Genomic DNA, 24,739 nt, shown 5'->3' with positions numbered 1-24,739 from the left:
GATCTCCGAAATGAAGATGTGAGTGGCGCCCGTGTCGATCATCACACTTCCGGCCATCTTACCGTTTAGAGCGGCGTCCACATACATTAGTCCCTTTCCAGGGGTCTTCTTCACTTTCGCACCGTGTTTCTTGAGAGCATTCAGCATCCGGAGGGCACCCATGTGTGTATACTCCTCCTCCTCCTCTTCTTCGTTGGTTTGTTCTTTTTGAGCAAATGTCGCCTGGAGGGCACTCATATGGGATTTGTGAGGGCACTCTGTCGACTTATGAGGACCGCTACAGATCCAGCATGTAAGAGGCTTCTTGAACGGGGGGTTACTACCTTTGTTAGGAGAGTTAGATTCTACACTCCTTTTCTCTCCTCCCCCACTCTTGCTTTGCCAAGACTTCCCAAACTTTTTACTCACAACATTACTTCCACTAGTCGACAGATTGGTCTTCTTGGATTGAATGTTCCCTGATGAGTAATCAGTCAGTCGTTCGGCAGCATCTTGAGCAGTGGCTAGGTCAACCACTCGTTGTCTCTCGAGCTCTTGCTTTGCCCAAGGCTTCAGACCTTCTAAGAACGCGAAGAGTTTGTCCACTTCGGACATGTCTTTGATATCCAACATCAACCCAGAGAATTTCTTCACGTATTCTCAGATTGCCCCAGTGTGCTTCAGCTTTCTCAAATGGCGTCGAGCTATGTAGGCAACATTCTCAGGGAGAAACTGCGCCTTCAACTCTCTCTTGAGATCTTCCCATGTTGTTATGGTGCATCTGCCGTTCTAAATATCATCGTACTTCATCCTCCACCACACTTTGGCATCTGCAGACAAGTACATCGTTGCCATGGCGACCTTGCCATCCTCCGATTCAGCTCTCACAGCTCTAAAGTAATGCTCCATATCAAAGAGGAAGTTCTCTAAGTCCTTCGCGTCTCTAGCCCCCCCATAGGGCCTCGGCTCAGGGACTTTTAGTCTCCCATACTCCATGTCAATGGGTCCAGTTGCAGGCTGATTCCTAACTGCCCTCATGGTGAGGTTCAGCTTGGTGTTCATCTCTAACATTTCATCCTTCATTGCCTCAACTGACTCCCTACAATTCTCTACGAGGTCATTTAATGTTTCTTGTAGGTCCTTCACCGCTCGTTCCACTGCCTCAATACGTTCCTCCCTCGGAGGAGTATTGGATGTGCTTGAAAGGTTTTCTCTCCGCTCGATTGCCGTTATGCGGGCTAGTAGATTGGTTGTATCCCGCTCCAATGCAGCCACACGGTTAAGTGCGTTAGTCGTCTCCGGTTCTAGCCTGACAAAGCCAAGATCCCTAACTCTTTCGTCCAGGCCATCTAGCTCTCCAACGCACCTCTCCAGCGCTTCAATCCATTGAGTGTTGCTCACCATCCTGCAGGGTCACCAAGCTTTCTCAAACTTGGCTCTGATACCAACTGTCACGGGCCGCCAACTTCGATACTCGAATTGACGGAACGTGCGGCACTTGTTAGCGCTCTTAACTAGCAAGTCAGCCTAGAATTCACACCTGCAGCAAGCAAACTCAATGGTTAGCCACATTACAAGTCTCACACAAGTAAGGGCAATTATGAAGTGGGAGCAAGCACGAGGCAAGCAATCCAGAAACAACATCCCACACAACAATCAGAGCAAACAACGCATTCAAGTGGCACGCAATGGCCCAACGAAGGAAACAAATAAGTAACACATAGACCGTAAAGAAAGCATCACAAAGGGACATGGCAAAGCATTGTTTTATTCATATAAGGCCTTGATAGGGCAAGGGAGTACACAGCTTAAGCCCCTATCTGCTGGTGGCCATGGTGCTTCCTTAAGTCACCAGGTCACCCCCCCTAAGGAGCATTCTAAGGAAATGAAGTCTTCCCAGGAACATATATGATTTTTGTCTGGGAGACATATGCATAATTACAAAACTGCCATTCCCTACCCCTGAGGTTACTTGGTGCAAGACTTGACTAATGATCAAGCACCAAGGCATGCTCATACATACAAAATGGCCCCCTGGAGATGTACCATGACGCAGCACGTCACACAGGGCGTAGCCCTATTAATTATGTTTGTATTTGTTGAGTTTATGCTATGTGTTGCATATCTGTAAATGTACGACAAGGGTCTGGAATGGTGAAGTCCAAGAACGGCAAGGGCCGGGATCGGCGTAGGCCGAGTACGGCAAGGGGCTGGGAGCGGCGTTAAGCACGCAGAGTGCAAGTCGTTAGGGTGAGACCCTTCTCGGATGCCTGGGTATCCTCACAGTGTAGACCACGAACCCAGGGCCTAGTGAAGTGCCTGGGACGGCATGGTCGTTATGTGTTTAGCCTATTGGCGGCTTTGTTATATGCTGATTGATAGTTATGCATATATTGATTGCTTATGTGGAGTTTTCTTGCTAGGCTTCGGCTCACGGGTGCTCTATGGTGCAGGTAAGGGCAAGGGAAAGGTCGATCAACCATGAGTATGGAGAGCGTGAAGTGGTGTGTATATGTACGGTCTGCCTAGCTGCCATGACCAGGGGTATTTTTGGGAGATGATATGTATTAAACCTAATTTTGTCGTCTAGTCGACTTTAAGCATATTTTGAGTTGTAAATATTTCTAAACAATATTTTGGGATCCCAAATGTATAACACTTTACAATTTACAATGAATGATTACATTTTCAAATTATATGACTTTTATTACAGTTTAGCTACACTTTTAACATAAAATCTCGATTAACGAGTTAATTGCACGTTTTAAACTCACTTAGTAACGGCTCTAAGGAAGTAGGGTGTTATTGATTATTTTCTCCTCGGGCTCAGGCTGGTTTTATAATGCAAAATTCGAAGTTATCCTTTCTAAATAATTAGGATTCGAGGTTATCTTCCATTCTGATAATGATCAGAATTCGAAGTTGTCCTCTGTCATGATTATAACCGGGATTTGAGGTTATCTTCTTTTCTAATAATGATCAGAATTTGAAGTTTTCCTCTTTCGTAATTATAACCAGGATTCGAGGTTATCTTCTTTCCTGATAGCGATCTCTTTATAAAGCAATCTTTAACAATGATCCCTTTGAGAAGGGATCTTTGTTCATTCCTCTAGCAAGTTTGGTTACACCAGGTAGGTGACCAGAATACCCCCTTAAGGCCTATCTTCAGGGTTCTGTTCATGAGTTGATCTCTGAGGAGCATCTTTATTCATTCTCCTAACATCTTGGGGTCGACTCTTCTCTTGTCTCCTTAGTAGGAAATTATCTGGGTAAACCCCGAGCTGGAGAAACGTGACAGTTTGGAGATGAAACGATATTGAGATGACGCCAATAGAGATTTCAAAGCGATTTTACATGCTTTGCCATTTTTTATCCCTGTTCGTATCCTAGAAGTAATCTCGGGCGAACAGGTTCCTTATTGCCCTTACTCCATTAGTCCATTAGTACTAGTTTGCAAAGGTAAATGAATAGAGTTGGACTATCAATTGGTTCCTTCTCAAGGCACACAAGAAAACAGACTCTGTTTGTGGCTGTCAAACAGAATATGTCTCCATACCATAAGTGAGTAGGATTATTCTTTATTCCTGTTCATTTTCTATTTATATCATAAACAAACAAAAATGGAATATACATAGTTAGGCGAATAGGCTCATATTTGGGTTGGTGTGGTCATAACTCCAAGGTGAGCCCTAAAATTCTTTCTTCTTGCTTTTTTTATGTAGATGTTTAAATAGGTCAAAATATGCTTCGACCTACTTGTGTGTGAACAGTTAGTGTTATGTTCGTGTAGTCTCGCTAATCTAGTTATTTCTTGCTTAGTGATAGTGACTTTTCCTCATCCTCGAGTATGGTCTCAAGGTTGCGAGGTTGAAACTATTTTGCAAAAAATTCCAACTGTATTAATTTATGCATATTGTTGGTTAATCTAGAATTCCAACTTTATCCTTATATCGATTTATTTGTGTTGGTTAATCCAGACTCGTTACATAGTCAAGCTTATGCTAATAGGCTCATCCTGTTCATTCCACGTGTTAGCATCATGTACAAATTATTCAAAGACAACTTGTTCAAGTCAGCTCGGAAGTTATCTTGATAATGCGTATCGATAAGCTCGAAAACTCATAAGAACATGTACGCCCTGATTTTCCCACGGGCTGATTAGCAAGCTGAGCTGCGGCCTAACCTTGATTATCTCGCAGACATCCCTCGCAATCGGAGCTGCGTCGTAAGGTCATACCTCCTCAGCTCGAGGATGGTTGGGGGTTCGCCTCTGTTAACTTAAAGACAGAGGCCGGGCTACGACGACCGAAGGTCGGGTCAAGCATCCAGCCCACAGTACGAGCTGGGGATGAAGGCTGTGACCCTTTATAAAGTCAGCCACACAAGGTAAACGTGCATATATCAGACATCACGTGTCTAATATATCCCTGACTTCTCGGACACGCAGCAGGAACGTGCGTATTCAGACATCCTCAACTAGGATGGGTCGTGCGGCCCAATATCCCCTTACCTATTGATTTGACCACACTTATGTGTCAGGTTTAGGAATTAATCATGAATGTCACAGAGTCGACATGATGGGTAAGAAGGTCATGGGATGGCCTTCTTACCAACTCCCAGGTGCCTTCTCCTATAAATATGGAGACCTTAGGAGTTGATAGGGGTTGGGTTCTCTCTTGTAAAAAAAACACCCTATAATTGTATCCCCTAAATATATCAATAATATCAACTAGTGGAGTTCGAAGGATTTTAACCTTCGAACCACTTAAAAAACGCATCCCGGGTAGCCATTTCTTTTTCCTAAGATCATATATATGTTTCGGTTCACCTTTAGCACTAATCCTTTTCTCTTCTTTTCTAAATTTCTTGTTGGCGAAGAACCGCGTCAACAGTTTGGTGATTTCATTGAGAGCTTAAGTCCGATTAGTGCTGTTGCAAACATCCAACTATGGTGACTACTCGGTCCAGACATGGTAACGAGACAGAGCAACATGATGGGCAAGAGGGTCATCATACTACCATCCCTGGCGAACAAGTTCCTGAAACCCAACAACGGCCAGGAAAGCAGCCGGCGGGCCAAGATGATACTGGTAGTTCGGCGCCCCGGTCGCCTAATCCGAACCCATGTTATTATACTGCGGTGGAGATGGAGAACGCTCAGCTGAGGAGCCAATTAGCGATAGCTAGTCAGCAAATCCAGGATATGCTGGCCCGACTACCCCCTCTCACAACCGGCATTAACGTCGGAGAGAGCCAAGGCGAGGCTCCTAAGTCTCGCCGGGGTAACCGGTCTAGGCATAGCCGTTCGGATGGACTTCCAGCAGCCAACTCCACCCCTTCCTCAAACCATCGGGGGGCAGACTCCAGAGGAAGGCCTAGAGCCGAACAACAGCAATACAGCCATTCGGTCAGAATGTCGACTCCTAGCTCCCAACCCCCCTCGAGCGCGCTCAGGAGGGCTCGAGGAAATTCCCGAAGGAGATCCGGGGAGGGCTCACAGCATCAGCCCGTTCCCAACGACCGTCCTGCGCCCCATCCAGATCACCAGGCGCGGGATCAGTGGGCTGGCAGGGCCGAAAGGCCCCCGCCGAATTTAATCCGACCTGACGGAACCAGGATAGCCTCTCCAATCAGACATCCTCCATCTCTTATCAGATATCCGGCTCCTCCTCGGCCCGTCCGAGATATCCCAGCCTATGGGAATAATAGGAGAAACCCGCCATCAGCCAAACCTTCCCGGCGTAGCAGGGCGCCAAGGGAAAGCCCGGATCATCACCACCGAGGGCGGACTCCAGGCTTGTCTAGCAGGAGCCACGGGACCGACAGTCGCCGGAGTGATCTTTCAGGAGGAGACCTGCGTCAGCGTTTGAGTTCGGCACAAAGTCACCAAACCACCCAGGGAGGCGACCTTCGAGATCGCCTTAACTCTCATAGGGGAGCACCGGCAGGAGGAGAGAGCCACGCTCGCTCAAGGGGGGCCCTGTCCGAAGTACGTCATGATGGGAATGTCCCAGCTAACCTATCTCAAGATAGGAGGGGCAATAACCCACCAAATATGTACAATGGGACCGGAGCTGTTGATCAGCCCCGGAATAACCACAGACATCGGGACCAAACCCTCGAGCGCCTGACTCAGATGGAGGAGTTGATGAGGAAGCTCCTGTCAGAAAAAGAGAAAGATGAATATGATTCAGGGGACGAAATGGAACTCTTCGCCCCCAGCATAGCAGCAACGGCGTACCCATCTGGTTTCCGTATGCCGCACTTGTCAAAATTCAACGAGGACGGAGACCCCTCGGACCACCTGGGGATGTTCAACACCTTGATGATTGGCCCCGAGCTGAGATGTCTCATCTTCCCTTCCACCCTGATTGGACCTGCCAGGCAGTGGTTCAAGCAAAGTAAAAGACAGTTAATCAGCTCCTGGAAGACATTCTCAGCAGATTTCAAGAGGGCATTCCGAGCGTCTCAAGCCGCCCGTGTTCAGGCCGACTCCCTGGCTAACTTGAGGTAGCAGCCCGGTGAGACTCTAAAGGCCTACTTGAGCAGATTTGCGAACGTCGCTGCTCGTGCCCGAGACGCGGATGATAGCTCCAAGCTCATGGCCATGAGAACTGGAATCCTCGTCGGAGGAAATCTCTGGAAGGATATACAAAGGAAGGGAGTCAGCTCATTTAACGAATTCCTTAACAGGGCCCAAGAGTGGATAAACTTGGAGGAAGCCGAAGCCTCGGCTGTGGGAACCAGCCAGGCCCCCGAACATCCCACTGGAGTGGCGACGGAGGTCGTGGCAGCGACCCAAAACGTCGCACAGAACAACCAGACCGGTGGAGGCAAGAGAAAGGGTAATGGTGAGGGCAGCCAGCACGGCCAAAAGAAGAATAAGTCTGTGGACAAAGTCAAGCCCGTCTTTGTGACTTATACGGAGCTCACCCAGTCTAGGGAGAATATCTTCCTAGCCAACTCTACACGCCTCCCCTGGAAGAGGCCCGAGCCGTTGAAGCACCAAAAGGGGAAGAGAGACACCTCCAAGTTTTGCCGCTTTCACAACGATGTTGGCCATAACACCGACGATTGTAGGCACTTAAAGGATGAGATCGAGACTCTCATCCGAGCCAGTCCTTTGGCTCAGTATGCGTGAAACAGGGTTCCAGCTGCTCGACCTACTCCAGAAGTACCGGCTAGTCAGCCCGGGTCACGGATCGATCGAGACGTCCCCCCTCCCTTGGATGGAGGGGAGATATCCACCATATCTGGAGGGCCGCATGTGGCTGGTACGAGCAGGGGTGCCCAGAAGAGGTACGTGAACGAACTTAAGGCATACAATGGAGAAGAGTTCGTTCCGGAGCAGCGCCTGCTGAAGCAGCAGCGATTGGAGAGGCAGCCGATCATTTTTACAGAAGATGATGTGGACCGTGTCCAGTTCCCGCACAATGACCCCCTGGTCGTGGCAGTTCAGCTCGCCAATCGGAGGGTTAGGAGGGTATTGATCGACAATGGAAGTTCGGTGAACCTCCTATTCCGGTCCACTTTAGAAAAAATGGGTTTGACCGTCGCTGAGCTGAAGGCGACCTCCATGATGCTGTATGGTTTTTCGGGAGAAGGATCCGCAGCAATAGGGACGATCGGGCTGGTGATCACCCTGAGGGAAGGATCTCGGACAGTCTCCAAGCTCCTCGAGTTCGTGGCCATCGACTGCTCTGCTGCCTACAACGCAATTTTAGGACGACCTACACTCATAGCCTTCGAGGCCGTCACGTCCATTCGCCACCTCGCGATGAAGTTCCCCACTTCGACGGGAATATGCACTATCCATGGCAATCAGCTCGCTGCAAGGGAATGCTATAGCATTTCCATGAAGGGAAAGTCTAAACCCGGGCAACTGGCAATGGCCATTCAGGATGAAGAGGAATCTCAGGGACCCTCAATGGATCCTGAGATTGAAAAACCTCAAAGCGCCAAGGAAGATATTGACCCTCGAATAGGCGAGGACAGGTCCGAGCTCCAAGCAATTGAGGAGCTCGAGGAGGTGAACATTGATCTGCAGAATCAGTCACGTACAGTCAGGCTCGGGAAAAACCTCTGTAGCCAGAGGAAGACGGAGCCGACCAAGTTTCTGCGGGATAGCCTGGACGTGTTTGCTTGGTCCCATGAAGACATGGTGGGGATCAGCCCTAGCGTCATCATGCATACGCTTCATCTAGATAAAAGCGTTCCTGCCAAGTCCCAGAAGCAAAGGCGTTTAGGAACGGCTCGAGCTGAAGCCCTAGAGGAAGAGGTGGCCCGGCTCAAGAAATGCGGCTTTATCCGTGAAGCCAAGTTTCCAATATGGGTTGCCAACCCCGTGCTGGTCCCGAAGCCTAACGGAAAATGGCGGACCTGCATCGACTTCTCCGACCTGAATAAAGCTTGCCCTAAGGATTGCTTTCCATTGCCCAGGATTGATCAGTTGGTAGATGCCACGGCAGGGCACGAGCTCATGTCCTTTATGGACGCGTACTCGGGCTATAATCAGATCGCGATGAATCCGGCGGACCAGGAACACATTAGCTTCATGACCCCGAAAAATGTCTACTGTTACAAGGTCATGCCTTTTGGTCTGAAGAACGCCGGAGCTACCTACCAAAGGCTAGTAAATAGAATGTTTGCAGATCAGATTGGAAAAAACATGGAAGTGTACGTTGATGACATGCTAGTCAAGTCAAAGACTGCAGATAACCATGTTTCCGACCTGAAAGAATGTTTTAAGATATTGCGGGAATATGGTATGAGGCTCAATCCCCAGAAATGCACTTTCGGGGTCGCGTCGGGGAAATTCTTGGGGTTCATATTCAATACCCGAGGAATCGAGGCAAACCCCGACAAGATCAGATCACTGCTCGAACTTCCTTCGCCCAGGTCGCGAAAAGATGTTCAAGGTCTAACCGGAAGGGTAGCAGCCCTCAACCGGTTTATTTCCAAGTCCACCGATAAGTGTTTGCCTTTCTACAACCTGCTCCGGGGAAACAAGAAGTTTGAATGGACAGTAGAATGCGAAAGCGCATTCCTCGACCTGAAGGCACATCTGGCCGAGCCGTCCGTACTGTCCAAGCCCAAAGCAGGAGAGCCTCTTTTCCTCTACATGGCAGTCACCGAGGACGCAGCAAGCGCCGTTCTGGTACGAGAAGAGGACCAGGTTCAGAAGCCAGTCTATTACATTAGCAAAAGACTTCTCGGAGCTGAGTCCCGATACCCATTGATGGAGAAATTGGCGTTCTGTCTCATCACGGCCTCTCGAAAGCTCAGGCCGTACTTCCAGTCCCACTCGATACACGTCATGACCAATCAGCCTTTAAGGCAGGTATTGCAAAAGCCTGAAGCATCGGGACGATTGCTAAAGTGGACCATCGAACTCAGTCAGTTCGAGATTATGTATACTCCGCGAACTACCATAAAAAGTCAGGCCCTGGCCGATTTTGTAGCCGAATGCACGGGATTCCAGGAGGATCCCACAGACTCACCCCAGGTCACGTCGTCCTGGACGTCGTGGAGGATCTTTGTGGATGGTTCATCCAACGAGAATGGGTCCGGAGCTGGAATCATCTTGATATCCCCTGAGGGACATAGATTCCACTCGGCACTGAGATTCGGGTTCAAGGCCTCCAACAATGAGGCCGAATATGAAGCGTTACTGGCTGGACTGAGGGTAGCCCGAGAGTTGAAGGCGGGCTCCGTCCAGTGCATCAGTGACTCCCAGCTCGTGGTAAACCAGGTTCTGGGCGAATATCAAGCACGGGGACCCAAGATGGCCGCTTACCTGGCAAAGGTAAAGGCTGGGCTGTCCGCGTTTGAGCAAGGCTCGATCGAACAGATACCTCGGGAACAGAACGCTAATGCAGATGCTCTTGCCAAGCTCGCCACCTCCGGAGAGATGGAGACCTTGGGGTTGGTACCAATAGAATTCTTGGAAAAACTAAGTATAGAAGGAGACGGGGCAGAGGTCGAGATGATCGACGCCCGGCCGTCCTAGATAACCCCCATCCTTGAATATCTCGTCGAGGGAAAACATCCCGAAGGACGTAACGACGCACGGCGAGTCCTATATCAAGCTCCGAGATATACGATAGTCGATGGTGTGTTGTACCGACGCGGGCACTCCCTACCTCTCCTCCGGTGTGTTCTTCCAGATGAGGCGAAGGCCATCCTGTAGGAGGTGCATGAGGGTTTCTGCGGAGACCACGCTAGGGGGCAAAGTTTGGCCTTAAAGGTCCTTAGGCAGGGATATTATTGGCCAACTTTGTCCAAGGACTCGATCTCATACGTGAAGAAATGCGACAAGTGCCAGCGATTCTCTGCGGTTGCCCGAGCTCCTCCAGTCGAGCTGAAGATGATCTCGTCCCCATGGCCGTTCGCTGTTTGGGGAATCGATTTGGTGGGCGCCCTCCCTACTGGAAAAGGCGGGATCCGCTACGCCGTGGTAGCCATCGACTATTTCACGAAGTGGGCTGAGGCAGAACCTCTGGCAACGATAACGTCCAAAAAGGTGCTTGACTTCGTGGTTAAAAGCATTATCTGTCGATTCGGTCTGCCCAAGAAGATTGTCTCCGATAACGGTACTCAGTTCGACAGCGACCTGTTCACCGAGTTCTGTGAAAGATACGAAATCGTCAAAAGTTTCTCCTCCGTGGCATATCCTCAGGCGAATGGCCAGGTCGAAGCTGTCAACAAGACTCTAAAGGCGAGCCTCAAGAAGAGATTAGATGAGGCAAAGGGAGTCTGGCCAGAACAACTCCCCCAGGTCCTATGGGCATACCGGACCTCGCATCGGACTCCTACGGGTCATACTCCTTTTTCCCTAACCTTTGGGAGTGAGGCAATCCTCCCCATGGAGGTTAAAGTGCTTTCGCATAGGGTCCAGTCTTACGACCAGGACCGCAACTACGAGCTACTGTGCAATTCCTTTGACCTAGTTGATGAAAGGCAAGAAGATTCGCAACTTCAGCTCACCCATTATCAGCAGAAAATCACTCGCTATTTCAACTCCAAAGTAAAAAAGCGCGCCTTTAGCGTTGGCGACCTGGTCCTAAGGAGAGTTTTCTTAGCCGGTAAGGACCCCAAAGATGGAGTCTTGGGACCGAACTGGGAAGGTCCATATCAAGTCATCGAGGTCATTAAGGAGGGGACTTATAAATTAGCTCGGCTTGATGGAGGGGCAGTCCCGCGGACTTGGAACGCCATCCATTTAAAGAAATATTATCAATGATTCACATGTAAGGCCTGTAAGGCCACTTTTTATGTATTAAGCAATGAGAATCAGCTTTTTGTTTATATTTGTACATGTTTTCAAGTGTAATCTAAAGTAACCACGAAAGACCCTTTCCCAGTTACTCGGGGGGCATATGGTACCTGGATATAACCAAGTCTCCTTAATGACTTAGAAGTTGACTCATATCGATTGACCGTTGTTTTTCTTTAAAAAAAATGCGAGATATTGATAGGAGTTAACGCCAACGAAGTCCTATCCTGGATATAACCGGGTCATAAAACTTAGAAGTTAATTTAAATCTGTTGATCGTTGTTCTTCCTAAAGAGCTCGAGATATGGATAAAAGTTAACACGAACTAAGTTTTCAAATTAAGTTCCTGGATATAACCGGGTCATAAAACTTAGAAGTTAATTTAAATCTGTTGATCGTTGTTCTTCCTAAAGAGCTCGAGATATGGATAAAAGTTAACACGAACTAAGTTTTCAAATTAAGTTCCTGGATATAACCAGGTCATAAAACTTAGAAGTTAATTTAAATCTGTTGATCGTTGTTCTTCCTAAAGAGCTCGAGATATGGATAAAAGTTAACACGAACTAAGTTTTCAAATTAAGTTCCTGGATATAACCGGGTCATAAAACTTAGAAGTTAATTTAAATCTGTTGATCGTTGTTCTTCCTAAAGAGCTCGAGATAAGGATAAAAGTTAACACGAACTAAGTTTTCAAATTAAGTTCCTGGATATAACCGGGTCAAAGAATTTAGAAGTTGATTTAAATCTATTTGATCGTTGTTCTTCCTAAAGAGCTCAAGATATGGATAAAAGTTAACGCGAACTAAGTTTCTCAAAAAAAAAAAATTCATTGTAACCAAAGTGCGAAAAGACAAGAAGATCAATTAAAAACATAAAACCAAATTGTCTCGACGTAGAAGCACCTCATGCAAAGGTTACACAAAAAATCATAAAAAATAGTGAAGGGCATAAGAGAAGAAAAGCCCTAAGCTCCGCCAGGTGGCCCCTTGGAGGTCGCCGTCTCGCCTTGCTCAGCTGCACCAGAGCCCTCCCCGGCCTCGGAAGGCACCTCTTTGTCGAGGCGAGCCTGGAACTTCACCAGCAGGCGCTCCCAAAGACTCGCGGACAAAAAGGAGTAGTCAGCATCCGGGTTGTAGGCCCAGCAATGATAGAACAGGTCTTCCAAGGCCTTTTCCGAAGTTGCCTGCTCGGCCTCCAGGGCGACCTTGGCCTCAACCTTCGCGGTATCTAGGTCTGTCCGCGAGGTGGCGAAAGAGGTCTCGAGCTCTTGGACCTTCGAGCGGGTCTTCTCCAACTCGGTCTTCGAGGTCGCCAAGGCATCCTTAGCCGCCTAAAGACAGGTCTGGTGCTCGGTCCTCATATCCTCGAGCTGAGTTTTGGCCCTGACGATGCTCCGGTGAAGAGCGACGACGCCCTACGAAAAATGAAAGATAAATTGCCTTAAGAGGAAAAATAGGGCAAAGTGTAAGGGTAAAAGCTTTAAAAGAATAGGGCAGCTTACCGTTAGGGTCATGCCCATTGAAGACTCCATTACGCTAACCGGGCTCATTGTCTCAATGGCCCGGAGCTCCTTCTCGGTGAACTTGTATATATGGCTGACGGCGTAGTTCGCTGACTCATACACCGTTCCCCGGAAGGCCTCTGGGATCTTCTCCAGGTCCTGGGGATTGACTGGGATGCGAACCTCAGGGGAGACAATCGCCGAAGCCCCGGCCTCCGTTTCTGAGTCCCGGATGGTGATAGGAGCTCGCGGAGGAGGTGCGGGCATGTTGCTCCCACCAGCGGCAGGAGGATTACTTCCCACGATCTGAGCGGGGGGGAGCTGCTCCTTCTCCTTTGCAGGAGATTTAGTGGGAGTTCCAGCAAGTTTCTTCAAGGTCCGGAGCTTCTTCATCTTTGGCCCAGAGGCCCCGGCGAATGCACCTCGCAGGCTCTCTTCAGGCTGAGACATCTCTTCTGCCAAAACAAAAACATGGTTAGTACAAAATTTAGCAATCATCTAGAAACCAAAAACAAAGGGGGAAAAAGAATAATCAAAGTACGCGCATGCTAGAGTAAGCCCTACCCCCCGAGCTAGAAGAAGAACCTATGGTTACGGTCATCGGTTCCAGAGTTTCTGCGGGAGGGTCTAAGTCAATTATTTCCCGAGCTAGGGCAAGTTCTGGATCCGACTCTGGTTCCGGGCTGGATTCTTCTACATATTGCCTAAGTCCCGGAGCCACGGCACCTCTCTTGAGGGATGGCCAGGATCTGAGGTTGGTCCCGTACTCCTCGAATAGGATCGACCTAAAGGACAAGGTGCTATCTACAACTACGGTACCCCTAGGTCGGCTATCTTGGTAGTCCAACACGAGCCGATCGACGCAGTGGAGCAAGGTTGTGTCCAGGTCCGGATCACTTCGGTGACGATGGACGAGCTGTCGGGTGTTGAATCTAACTAGCCAGGGGTCGGGAATGGCCCTATCTAAGTTCCTAAACATGTAAAGGTTACCTTGGCCCGAGGGACCCGCGGTTGCTCCGGACTGGATCCTCTCTTCATCTGTTATCTGGGCGACCTCCAGCGCCCGCTTCCTGTTCCTCACAAGTGGAGTCTCGTCCTCCTCGTCCTCGTCCATCGCGACCTCCTCCACGATGATGGGCATAGAGGTGCGAGCTGGGGGAGGCCCCCGAGGCCTCCTTAAATTCAAAGTCTGATTTGGGAAAATCAGCTTACAAGCCACCATCGTCTCATCCGTCACGAGCTCCCGGTAGTCCTTCTCACTGGGGGGCAAGCCCGCCAGTGTCTCGTATTGACCCCCGAGGGTCGCAGATTTCTCTGTCCTCGCAAAGATAGCTGCAGGATTAATCCAAGTCAGAAAGGGACACAGGAATTGTACGAAACCTAACCTACGAGCTAAAGATAAAAAGCACTTACGAGGACGATTGAAGTAATGGAGCTCGCAGTTCCTGAACCCCGTCGACATAAAGAATTGATCTTTAAAGTCATTGGGGTGGCTGGGCAGCTCGATGACCGCAGTCGTATTGGGGAATTGGGTTAGATAGTAAAACCCATCGCCTCGCCCCAGCTGATCCGGGCTGGCCTTGAGGCAGAAGAAATACAAAATATCCGCAGGAGTGGGGACCTCCCACTCGTGCTTCAAAAATAAGTATCTCAACCCCGCCAACAACCGATAAAAGTTGGGGTGGAGCTGGAAGGGGGCCAACTTCACATAATTCAGGAAGTCAGCGAAGTACTGGTCCAGTGGCAGGAAGGCCCCCGCCTTAAAATGCTCGTCGCTCCAGGCCACAAACGATTCTTCTAACGGCGCACAGCTCCGCTCGCCCTCTGCGGGAGGTCGTGCCACCACAGACGCCTTCCCCAACGCAATGTTGTGGGAGAGGAAGATTTTATTGATCTTCACCTGGTCGGTGATCTTTGAGACAATCCTCTCTGCCTCAAAGAACGCGTCAGGAGCCACCTCGAGCTCCTGCTCCACTGCCGGCCCAAAGCTGGGGATCAGAGAGTCCGGTATCACCGCCTTTCCTTTGTCTTGCTGAGATGCCGAACTGCCAACTGTCTTCTTTGGATCGTTCCTCTTCGGTGCCATCAGGTCGCCTAATGAACAAAGGAAAATGTTTTAGAAAAGGCGACCTAAGCATATGGAAGATCAAATCATTCTTTACACGAGCTGAGATAAGCCCAGCCCGTGGAGAGTGAGACCACGCGGTTCAATGAACACGCGCCTGTGCCCCCAACAGATCCCTGATTACTCAGAATTCGTGTGTCAGGAGGGTCAGATTAAAATTTTTCCTTGGAGGGAAAATTCCAGTAGGCATGAAAGGCAAAACCGCCTGTGAAGCGTATCACCTAAGCTACCCGGTTGTGCCCCCAAAATATGTCAAAATTCCTACCCAGAAATTGTCCCCAGAAAAGGCATCCTGCAGACCATATTCTTAGATAATTTCCTACGGCCAAAATACCCTAACCTAAAAGGCTTTCACCCTTCATTCCCACGAAAACCAGTAAACCCATGCATGTGACTATAGTAAATATTTACCTCAGCTACAGTGAAAAATATTTTCAAAACACGCATGGTCAGGGAACTTACAGGATATTTGATTGGAAGATGGATGAAGGTGTCGCCTAGGTGGAGGCTTCGCCGGAATACTTGTCCCAATCTTTGGAGGAGTCCACACGCCTGAGCTTCTTGGATGCAGAAAATGGCGGCCACAAAGAATAGGGTTTTTCTTCTGAGATGAAGGGAGAAGAAGGAGAGAGTTTATGAGAAATTTTGAGTAAAAGGGTGGCCCATGCATAGGGTGGCCACCCCTTTTATATATACGCGAAGGGTCATGTTAGAAGGGTCGTTGGATTGCCCTGATGTGGGATCCAAGGCCCTCCACTCGAAATATGAAACGACGACTGGGCGTAGGCTAGGCCATTAAATGCGGTTCTTAGAAGACGTACCGTCGCCAACCACGATGTTCCACGTGTCAAATGCCTGCGTAAAGAGTGGAAGGCGAAGAGTTCGTGGGGAAGCCTAAAAGCCCCTAGTGTGGCCTTATCCACATCGTGTGCCACGAGCAGGGGCTTGGGGGGCAGATGTACGCCCTGATTTTCCCACGGACTGATTAGCAAGCTGAGCTACGGCCTAACTTTGATTATATCGCGGACATCCCTCGCAACCGGAGCTACGTCGTAAGGTCATACCTCCTCAGCTCGAGGATGGTTGGGGGTTCGCCTCTGTTAACTTAAAGACAGAGGCCGGGCTACAACGACCGAATGTCGGGTCAAGCATCCAGCCCGCAGTACGAGCTGGGGATGAAGGTTGTGACCCTTTATAAAGTCAGCCACGCAAGGTAAACGTGCATATATCAGACATCACGTGTCTAATATATCCCTGACTTCTCGGACACGCAGCAGGAACGTGCGTATTCAGACATCCTCAACTAGGATGGGTCGTGCGGCTCAATATCCCCTTACCTATTGATTTGACCACACTTATGTGTCAGGTTTAGGAATTAATCATGAATGTCACAGAGTCAACATGATGGGTAAGAAGGTCACGGGATGGCCTTCTTACCAACTCCCAGGTGCCTTCTCCTATAAATATGGAGACCTTGGGAGTTGATAGGGGTTGGGTTCTCTCTTGTAAAAAAAACACCCTATAATTGTATCCCCTGAATATAGCAATAATATCGACTAGTGGAGTTCGAAGGATTTTAACCTTCGAACCACTTAAAAAACACGTCCCGGGTAGCCATTTCTTTTTCCTAAGATCATATATCTGTTTCGGTTCACCTTTAGCACTAATCCTTTTCTCTTCTTTTCTAAATTTCCTGTTGGCGAAGAACCGCGTCAACAGAAAATATCACATGCTTTTCCTCATAACGCCTTCGATATATCCTATTCGCCCCATGTGTGGACGCATGGGTGAACATGTTTCATTCAAGGATCAAACGAACAGGCAAAACTTCAAGATGTCTCCAACTCTTTTTTGACCTTGAAATGGTTTGAGCATAATCTTCTGAGTTGTGTGTGTAAGCTTTCGGTCTAACCATCCAAAGGTGACCTCGAAATGGTTCGAGCATAATCTTTCGAGATGTGCTCCCTTATTTCTGTTTGCCCCTTGTAAGAATGCATGGGCGAACATGTTTCATTAAAGGGTTATGAATGATGCGAACAAGCTTCATTGAAGGGTTAAGTCAAGTTGTCCCTTGTGTGTGTGAACAGGGTTTTGTGGTGACCTTGAAATGGTCTCGAGCCTTATACTTCGAGCTCAAGTTCCTTATCCTTGTTCACTCCTTATTCTTGTTCGCGTAGCATGAGCATTTAATGTGCCGATAGGACCTCGAAATCCAAGTCATCTCGAATAGGCATTCCTGCCATCTCAAAAACCATGAAATTTCTAGTCTGATCAATGTCTCGAAAACAAGTACGGCTGATAACAGAAATTTATGTTGTAGTTTTAGCTCGGGTGATTACTGTCTCGAAAATCAACTTTTTCCCCAACTTGGTTGCAAATAGTGGTTTAGTTTGGAGACGAACTTCGTTTATGGCTCGAATGACTTTTGTGGAGTGATGACCAGCTCGGGTGTGAGTACCAGATACCGCTCAAATAACTTGTGGAGAGGGGTGATTATCTCGGGTGACTTATATGAGTTGGCTCGAAGGGTACATATAGGTCATCTTCAAAGATAAATTCTGTCTATAGCTCTAATGTCTCCGACCTCATAATTTTCACCAATGATTTCGAGCTATTATTTCAATAAGATCCCTTTGTTTTTGAAGCTCCATTCACTCCTAATAGTTTTTAAGGCATATAAACGAACTGATAAACCCTCTTTTCCATGAGAGCGCGAATCTGATCTCAGGTGTTATGAATCTTACGAGTTAATGTCCTTGATAGCTCATATACGTCATCTTGGAATTGTCTGTCATATCGGGTGAACATGATTCTTGTACATAGGCGTGAGAACATGATTCTCTTAGGAGCGAGAATAAAAATCTCTTGAGCGTGAGAACAGGGCTCTCTTAGGTGCAAGAACGGGATACTCTTAGGCGCGAGAATAGGATTCTCTTAGGTGCGAGACCAGGATTCTCTTAAGTGTGAGAACAAGGCTTTTTTAGGCGCAAGAACATAATTCTCTTATGCGCGAGAACAGGATTCTCTTAGGCGCAAGAACAGAGCTCTCTTAGGTGTGAGAGCAGAGCTATTTTAGGCACGAGACCAGAATTCTCTTAGGTGCAAGAACAGGATTCCCTTAACAGCTTTGAAGAATTTTAAACATACCTTTACATTCCTGTTCGCCTAGTATAGGCTACAAGGGGCAAATAGGTTCTCTTTTCGTGTGGAAACATAGAAACAAACAGGTTCTTTACAAGCTTTTGGCATGTTATTCCAGTCCTTCTTTGGTTGCTCTTGCCCCTAATAAAGACAAAGAAGCAAGTAAAATTCCAAACACTAGCCTTGCATAGTTTCCGAGCACTCCTAACTTCTTGTTCACCTAATATAGACCATTATGGGAGAACATGTTTCCTTTTTCGGATAGTTTGGATTTCCTACTCCTTGTTCACCTTTGGAGTGTATGCACGAGTGCATAACTATTTTTCAAGGATTTGTGGTTTATACTCAAGGCGATCAGGTTGCACCTTCTGTTCTCATGTGTTGTATACAAGTGAATGAACAAGAGATCTTTTCTAGGTTTTCAAGCTTCATTGTGGTATCCATCGATTCCATAAAATGCATAAGTGCACATAGGGTTCCAAGCAATGGTTTTATCACTGTTAACAACTTGAACAAGCCGCTGCCATAGGTGGATCTTTCCTTGAATTGCCGTGATTGCTCCACCTTGTAACTTGGAATCGCTGGATTTTTTTATTCCAACCTTATGCCCTAATTTGGACGCAATTAAGTGAAATTATTTTTCACATAGATCTGTGATTTTTCTCGATGAATATGGTGTTTTCTTACAACTTGCAATTGCTCCGCAGATGGCTTGGATAAAATGAACAGGTGACTGATTTGGCCCTTGACGACGTGTGGAGTCTTCTGGAGATGATTTCATCAAAATCCTTATTCATAGACTTCGTTAGATTGAACCTCTTTATCTTGAATCTACTCTCTCAACGAAAGCACCAAATTTTTTACGTCGTTTTTCGTCAACTTGAGAACATAAGAGCGTGGATTCAATAATAGAGATATAATCAAATAAATAACACCGTATTTTATAGTGGTTCAGCCCCAAAAAGATGACCTACATCCACTTAGTAACTTTTATTAATATTTAAGCTTGAAGAATAATAGTTTTCGGCGAACCTGCGTCGCCGGTTGTTCTATAGTCATCCTTCGCTTTACATTACATAAGGATTGTTTATACAAGAATGGTCATTTAGCATTCTGAATTGCCTCCCTCTTATTTCTATCCCATCTCCTCTTATTTATAGTGAGGAATTTAGGGTTAAAATTAGATCATGGGCTTAAGTTATTGGGCTTGGCCTGTAAATAATACATTACAACAGAAATACGGTAATATTTTGATAAATGACAACTATGTACTCCTTTGCTAACTCTGTTAGCGTGGATGTTGTGTGTTGAACGAACAAGATCCTCCTATTAGCGTGTAATATTTTTCCTTGTGAGAACAGAGGTGAAATAACTTGCCTTGTTCGAACAGAGGTTGAGGAATGCGGCTACACAACCAAATCACTTATGTTAGCGCTTGGTAGTCTGCTTTGTACTCTATGAGAACAAGAAATACTTTGTACTCTGTGAGATCAGGAAGTACTTTGTGCTTCGTGAGAACAAGAAGTACTTTGTACTTTGTGAGAACAAGAACTATTTTGCACTTCGTGAGAACAGAAACTACTTTGCACTTCGTGAGAACAGGAACTACTTTGTACTTCGTGAGAACAGGAACTACTTTGTACTTTGTGAGAACATGAACTACTTTGCACTTCGTGAGAACATGAACTACTTTGCACTTCGTGAGAACATGAAGTATTTTGTAATTTGTGAGAACATGAACTACTTTGCACTTCGTGAGAACAGGAATGCATAGTGTCATGTTCATCATCCCTTTATAATTGCTATTTTTTTTAAATGTCATAAATTCCCAAAATATGGGTATAACAAACTCCATTCAGATCATTAAGGCCTTTCACTAAATTCTTCTTTGTACGGTTAGTTGCACACTTGTTGAAGAAGTTTGAATTTTTGTCCCTAAGTTTCAACCAATTTTTCTTTGCTCTAGCTGACCAGTACTTTTCTTCTTTCTCATAAAGTATATCCAGCTCTTTCTCAAGGTTTTGGAGTTCGGCCTAGTTGGAGCTGGACAGGTTGACATCAATAAGATCCAGTTCTTTTTTCTTTTTGGAAATTGTTCCACGATGCCTTTTGTAGACGTTATTATTCCATTTATTTAAATTTAACCTAGTGATGCCACATCAGTCGTAACATTCATTAGATAATCATCTAATTTGGAAACCCAATCCCTGTCCACCAACTCAATGCAATCGTCCTCATTGGCACCATATATCAGAGGATAGAGGGGGATGCTCCTAGGTATGCAATGCTGCAGGATATGATCCAGTCTGCGCTAGAGGATGGAAGACCTTACGATCTTGAGGCAGAGGCTCCTGTGGTGGCTAAGATAGCCGTGGAGGCTGACATATTTGTGGAGGATGCCCCGATGGAGACTGCTCCAGAAACTAGTTCGGAACCTACTTTTATTCCTACTCTTGGGGCTTATGAGGCTGTGTTGGGTGAGATGGCCAGACTATCAGGTGCAGTGGATGAGGTTAAGGCCACTCTAGGTATCGTCCTAAAGAATCAAGAAATCATATTGCAGAAGCTGGCAACACTTAGTGGTATACCTACTCCTGCACCTATTTCTGCCCCTACTCCAGCAGAGGATGTAGAGTACGACATTCTCCTCACATGTTAGAGCCTCCAGTTGGAGAAGCCACACCTCCTCAGCCAGTGCAGACGGTCTTAGGTACTACTAATCCATGAGTTATTACATTTTCTTCAAAGAGATTGTATACTGATTGCTCTCGTTACAGGTAAGCGCACTAGACAGGGACCAATAAGGTACGAGGACTATACTCCGGCAGCCAAGAAACCAAAGTTCAAGGACCCAGTTACGATCCATCCTTTAAAGGTGTTGGATCAAGATATGTTGACAACATTTAACCGATGGGTACTCAGTGAGATTGACAACAATAGACCGAGGAAGTTGGAAGGTTGTGATGGCACCCCTGTTTGGTTCCTAAAGTTGAAGGTGGCAAAAGAATGGTTGGCAAAAACTGTAAGTCTTTTATATTTGCAGTCAACACATTCATCTTATTTTAACAGTACTCTATTTTAACGATACTCTATTTATTTGCAGCATCTCGACGCTGCGAATTATCTTATACGGAGATGTCTTTTTGTGTTGCCGAAGACGTACCCCATGAAAGCCACTGTACTTGATTCATCATTTGCACAGTACATTCCTGCTAGATATGACGACTTCAAGAACAAGAGCAGGACTAACCAATGGGATAAGGACATTCTTAATTTCACGAAAGGAGATGCTAAAAAAATACAAGAAGCCTTGGGGTGATTGCAACAAGATCTACTTCCACTGTGCCTGGAAAATCGTCATTGGGTCCTTTGCGAGATAAATTTGACTAATTGGATGATCACTGTATTTGACTCAGATCATTCCAAATTTAGCCATGATAAGTTGATTGAGTTGATGGAGCCTTGGACTAGGATGCTTCCATCTTTACTCAACGCTTCTGGTACGTTTAAAGGACACCCCAAGTTGAAAATATCCAAACCGAAGATCACCGTTCCAAACATTGATTGGCGGCGCATGTCCACTGATATTGTCCCACAGTCTAGAACCAGGTATTTTGACGTACTAACTTTAGTTTGTCATAACACTGTTCTCCTTTAATTTTCAATAAACTCACAAATGCAACTTCTTGATTTCAGTGGACATTGCGGCATATTCGCCATCAAGCACTTGGATATATTCCCTTATCATATGCCATTGAGCACCACATTCAGTACTTCAGGGATAAATTATGCATCGACATTTTTTTACGAGAATGTGTACCCTTGACTTTTTCTATCTGTTAGAACATTTATTTTGATTTCTCCTTAGTTTTGTATATAAACAATATCATTTCGATGGCTATTCGATGGTACACAATAGTATATTTTTTGTGATTAAAACTGTTATATGATATTTCGATGCCACATCGATGGTATTTCGATGCCACATCAATGGTATTTCGATGACACATCGATGCTTATGGTTAGATGATTAAAGAATAATGGATTTAGACATGTCAATGCCGTTTCGATGGCATATCGATGATATACCTACTTTAAAAATTGGATACTTCCATTTCAATGCCACATCGATGGTATTTCGATGCCACATTGATGCTTATGGCTAAATGATTAAAGAACAATGAATTTAGTCATGTCGATGCCACATCGATGCCGTTTCGATGGCATATTGATGGCCGACCTCCTTTAAAAACTGGATACTTCCATTTCGAGGCCACATCGATGCTTATGGCTAAATGATTAAAGAACAATGAATTTAGACAAGTCGATGCCACATCAATACCGTTTCAATGGCATGTCGATGGCAGACCTCCATTAAAAATTGGATACTTCCATTTTGATGCCACACAATGGTATTTCGATGCTTAACAAAGTCCATTAGTACACAAATAAAAATATTAACAAAGTCCATTAATACACAAATAAAAAGATTAACAAATTCCATTAGTACCCAAATAAAAAGTTTAACATCAATGCCATAAATTTCAAACTCGAACTTTACAAGTTGCTCTATTATGGCCTAGACCTCAACATGTGTTGCACTTGCGTTCTACAACAACTTTCTCTCCATTGGAAGGATGACGTTTCTTCTTAGGCCTACCTTTTTTCTTCTTTGGACGACCAACCAAATTCTTTTGCGCAGGTTTTCTTACTTTCATTGTCATAATGTCATGTGGAACAATCCACTCTTCCTCGTTACTAGTAGGATATAGATTATGTGTAAGAGGACCTCCATGTCTCAATTTTATAGTAATTTGAACATAGAGAATAAAAGTTTACCCCTCTCTTAAGGGATCCAGATAGTGCATGAACACATGGGATGCCAATAAGCTAAAACATGCCACATGTGCATGTCTTATTTAGGAGGTTGACTTCACCATCTAACACATGGAGCTCATGCCTCCTTATTGCATAAGGGATCAAGAATCGAGCTTTCTCAACCATATCCACCAAATATTTCTCGTAGGTCGGTGCAAGAGTTGTAGTTGTCTTCTCGCTAGTTTCTCTCCTATCATAGAACCAAGACTATACTGTGAAGCGAATAAATTCGATGAATATAGTTATCGGAAAGCTCCTAACGTCTTGGGTCTTATTGTTGAAACTTTCATTGTAATTTCTTGTCATTATATTATACCTAGTATCCATGAAAACTAACATTTAATAGTAATGTACATTTAGAAAATTTTATAAATTAAAATACATTTCACAATGACATACCTATGTCTAGGAAAATAAGCACAGGACCACTTATCAAAACCCATGCCTTATAGGTATTGAGCAATAGCTGGGTCTTTTGATTTGATTTTTTCGAAGTGAGCGTGGAACTTGGATTTCCTAAAAGCATATGCCGCATTATACATCAAGACATGACAATGACCAATCTTGAATTTAGCAACCCCATTCATAATAATGTGGTGGTAGCATGCATCGTGATAGGCTTCGGGGAAAATAGTTTCCAAGGCATGTGTAATACTTGCATGCCCGTCAGATACAAATGCTAGGTCCTCAACTTCCCTAATCGCTTCCATTAGCTTTGACATGAAATACTTCCAAGAATCATGATTCTCACTAACCATAATACCAAATGCAACTGGATATAGATGGCTATTTGCATCCCATACGTCTGCACATAACATCTGCCCACCGTATTTTTTCTTTAAAAAAGTGACGTCCACACATAACACAAGACGACATGTATGAAACCCTTTTCTACTAATTCTGAGTGAGAAAAAGCAATATTTGAATCGATCCTCCTCGGTGAAAAAATTTGTCAACATCTTGAGATTTTTCTGTTGAAGCATGAACAAGTACAATGGTTACTTCTGGTAGGATGCTTCCAGTGTCCCTCTGACATAAGAAGGAGCCTTCTCTCGGCATCTCCAATCTTTTCCATATGACAACTCAATGCCATAATCATTCTTAATGTCTTCTCTTATGTTGTTTGCCATGTACGCATTTGATCTAGTCTGATATTTTTTCTTTATGCAATGACCAATAACCCAAGGTGCAGCTTGACGATGGCCTTTATGTTGGAGGTCAAGTGAGCAAGTGTGTTTATTGGTGAAACGAGTTATCTCAAACATATCATATTTATCCATTCTCTTCCCCCTCAATCTCCACCCAAAATTAGGATCCTTGCAAGTGATATACCAATTTTCAATACCTGACTTCTTCACCGTAAATCGAAGTTCTGCTTCATTGCATACAAGTGTGCCTTCGTCTTCAACTCTAACTTGTTCTCAAAAACCTTCCCAATTTCTATTACTCCACAACTCACTCCAGATAACGTGGGGATAACATAAGAGGGGCATGTGATATCTTCAACAATATATGCCGGAGAACTCCATCTATTAATATCGTCTTGTGTAGTTGGACGACTACTCTCTAAGCCAAGAGTCATGCATCCTTGGCTTTCTTGACTTCTTGGCAAGGGTCGTACATTTAAATTATCCACTTGCTCCACAGGTAGCATCGACAACTGATCCTCGGAGTTATCATCAGAACTACTGCACCCCTCAACTCTTTCATCATCATCACCCAAATGGGCAACTAGATCGTCATTGACATAAGGCTCGTACTCATACCCATCATCATGCAGGAGATTTGTTGGAGGAAAAAAAGTTTCATTTTGACTAGGACCTCCCATGCATACACTTGG

Source organism: Humulus lupulus, chromosome X, assembly GCF_963169125.1.
Source record: "Humulus lupulus chromosome X, drHumLupu1.1, whole genome shotgun sequence".
Classification (NCBI taxonomy): domain Eukaryota; kingdom Viridiplantae; phylum Streptophyta; class Magnoliopsida; order Rosales; family Cannabaceae; genus Humulus; species Humulus lupulus.
This window is presented reverse-complemented; position numbering follows the sequence as displayed.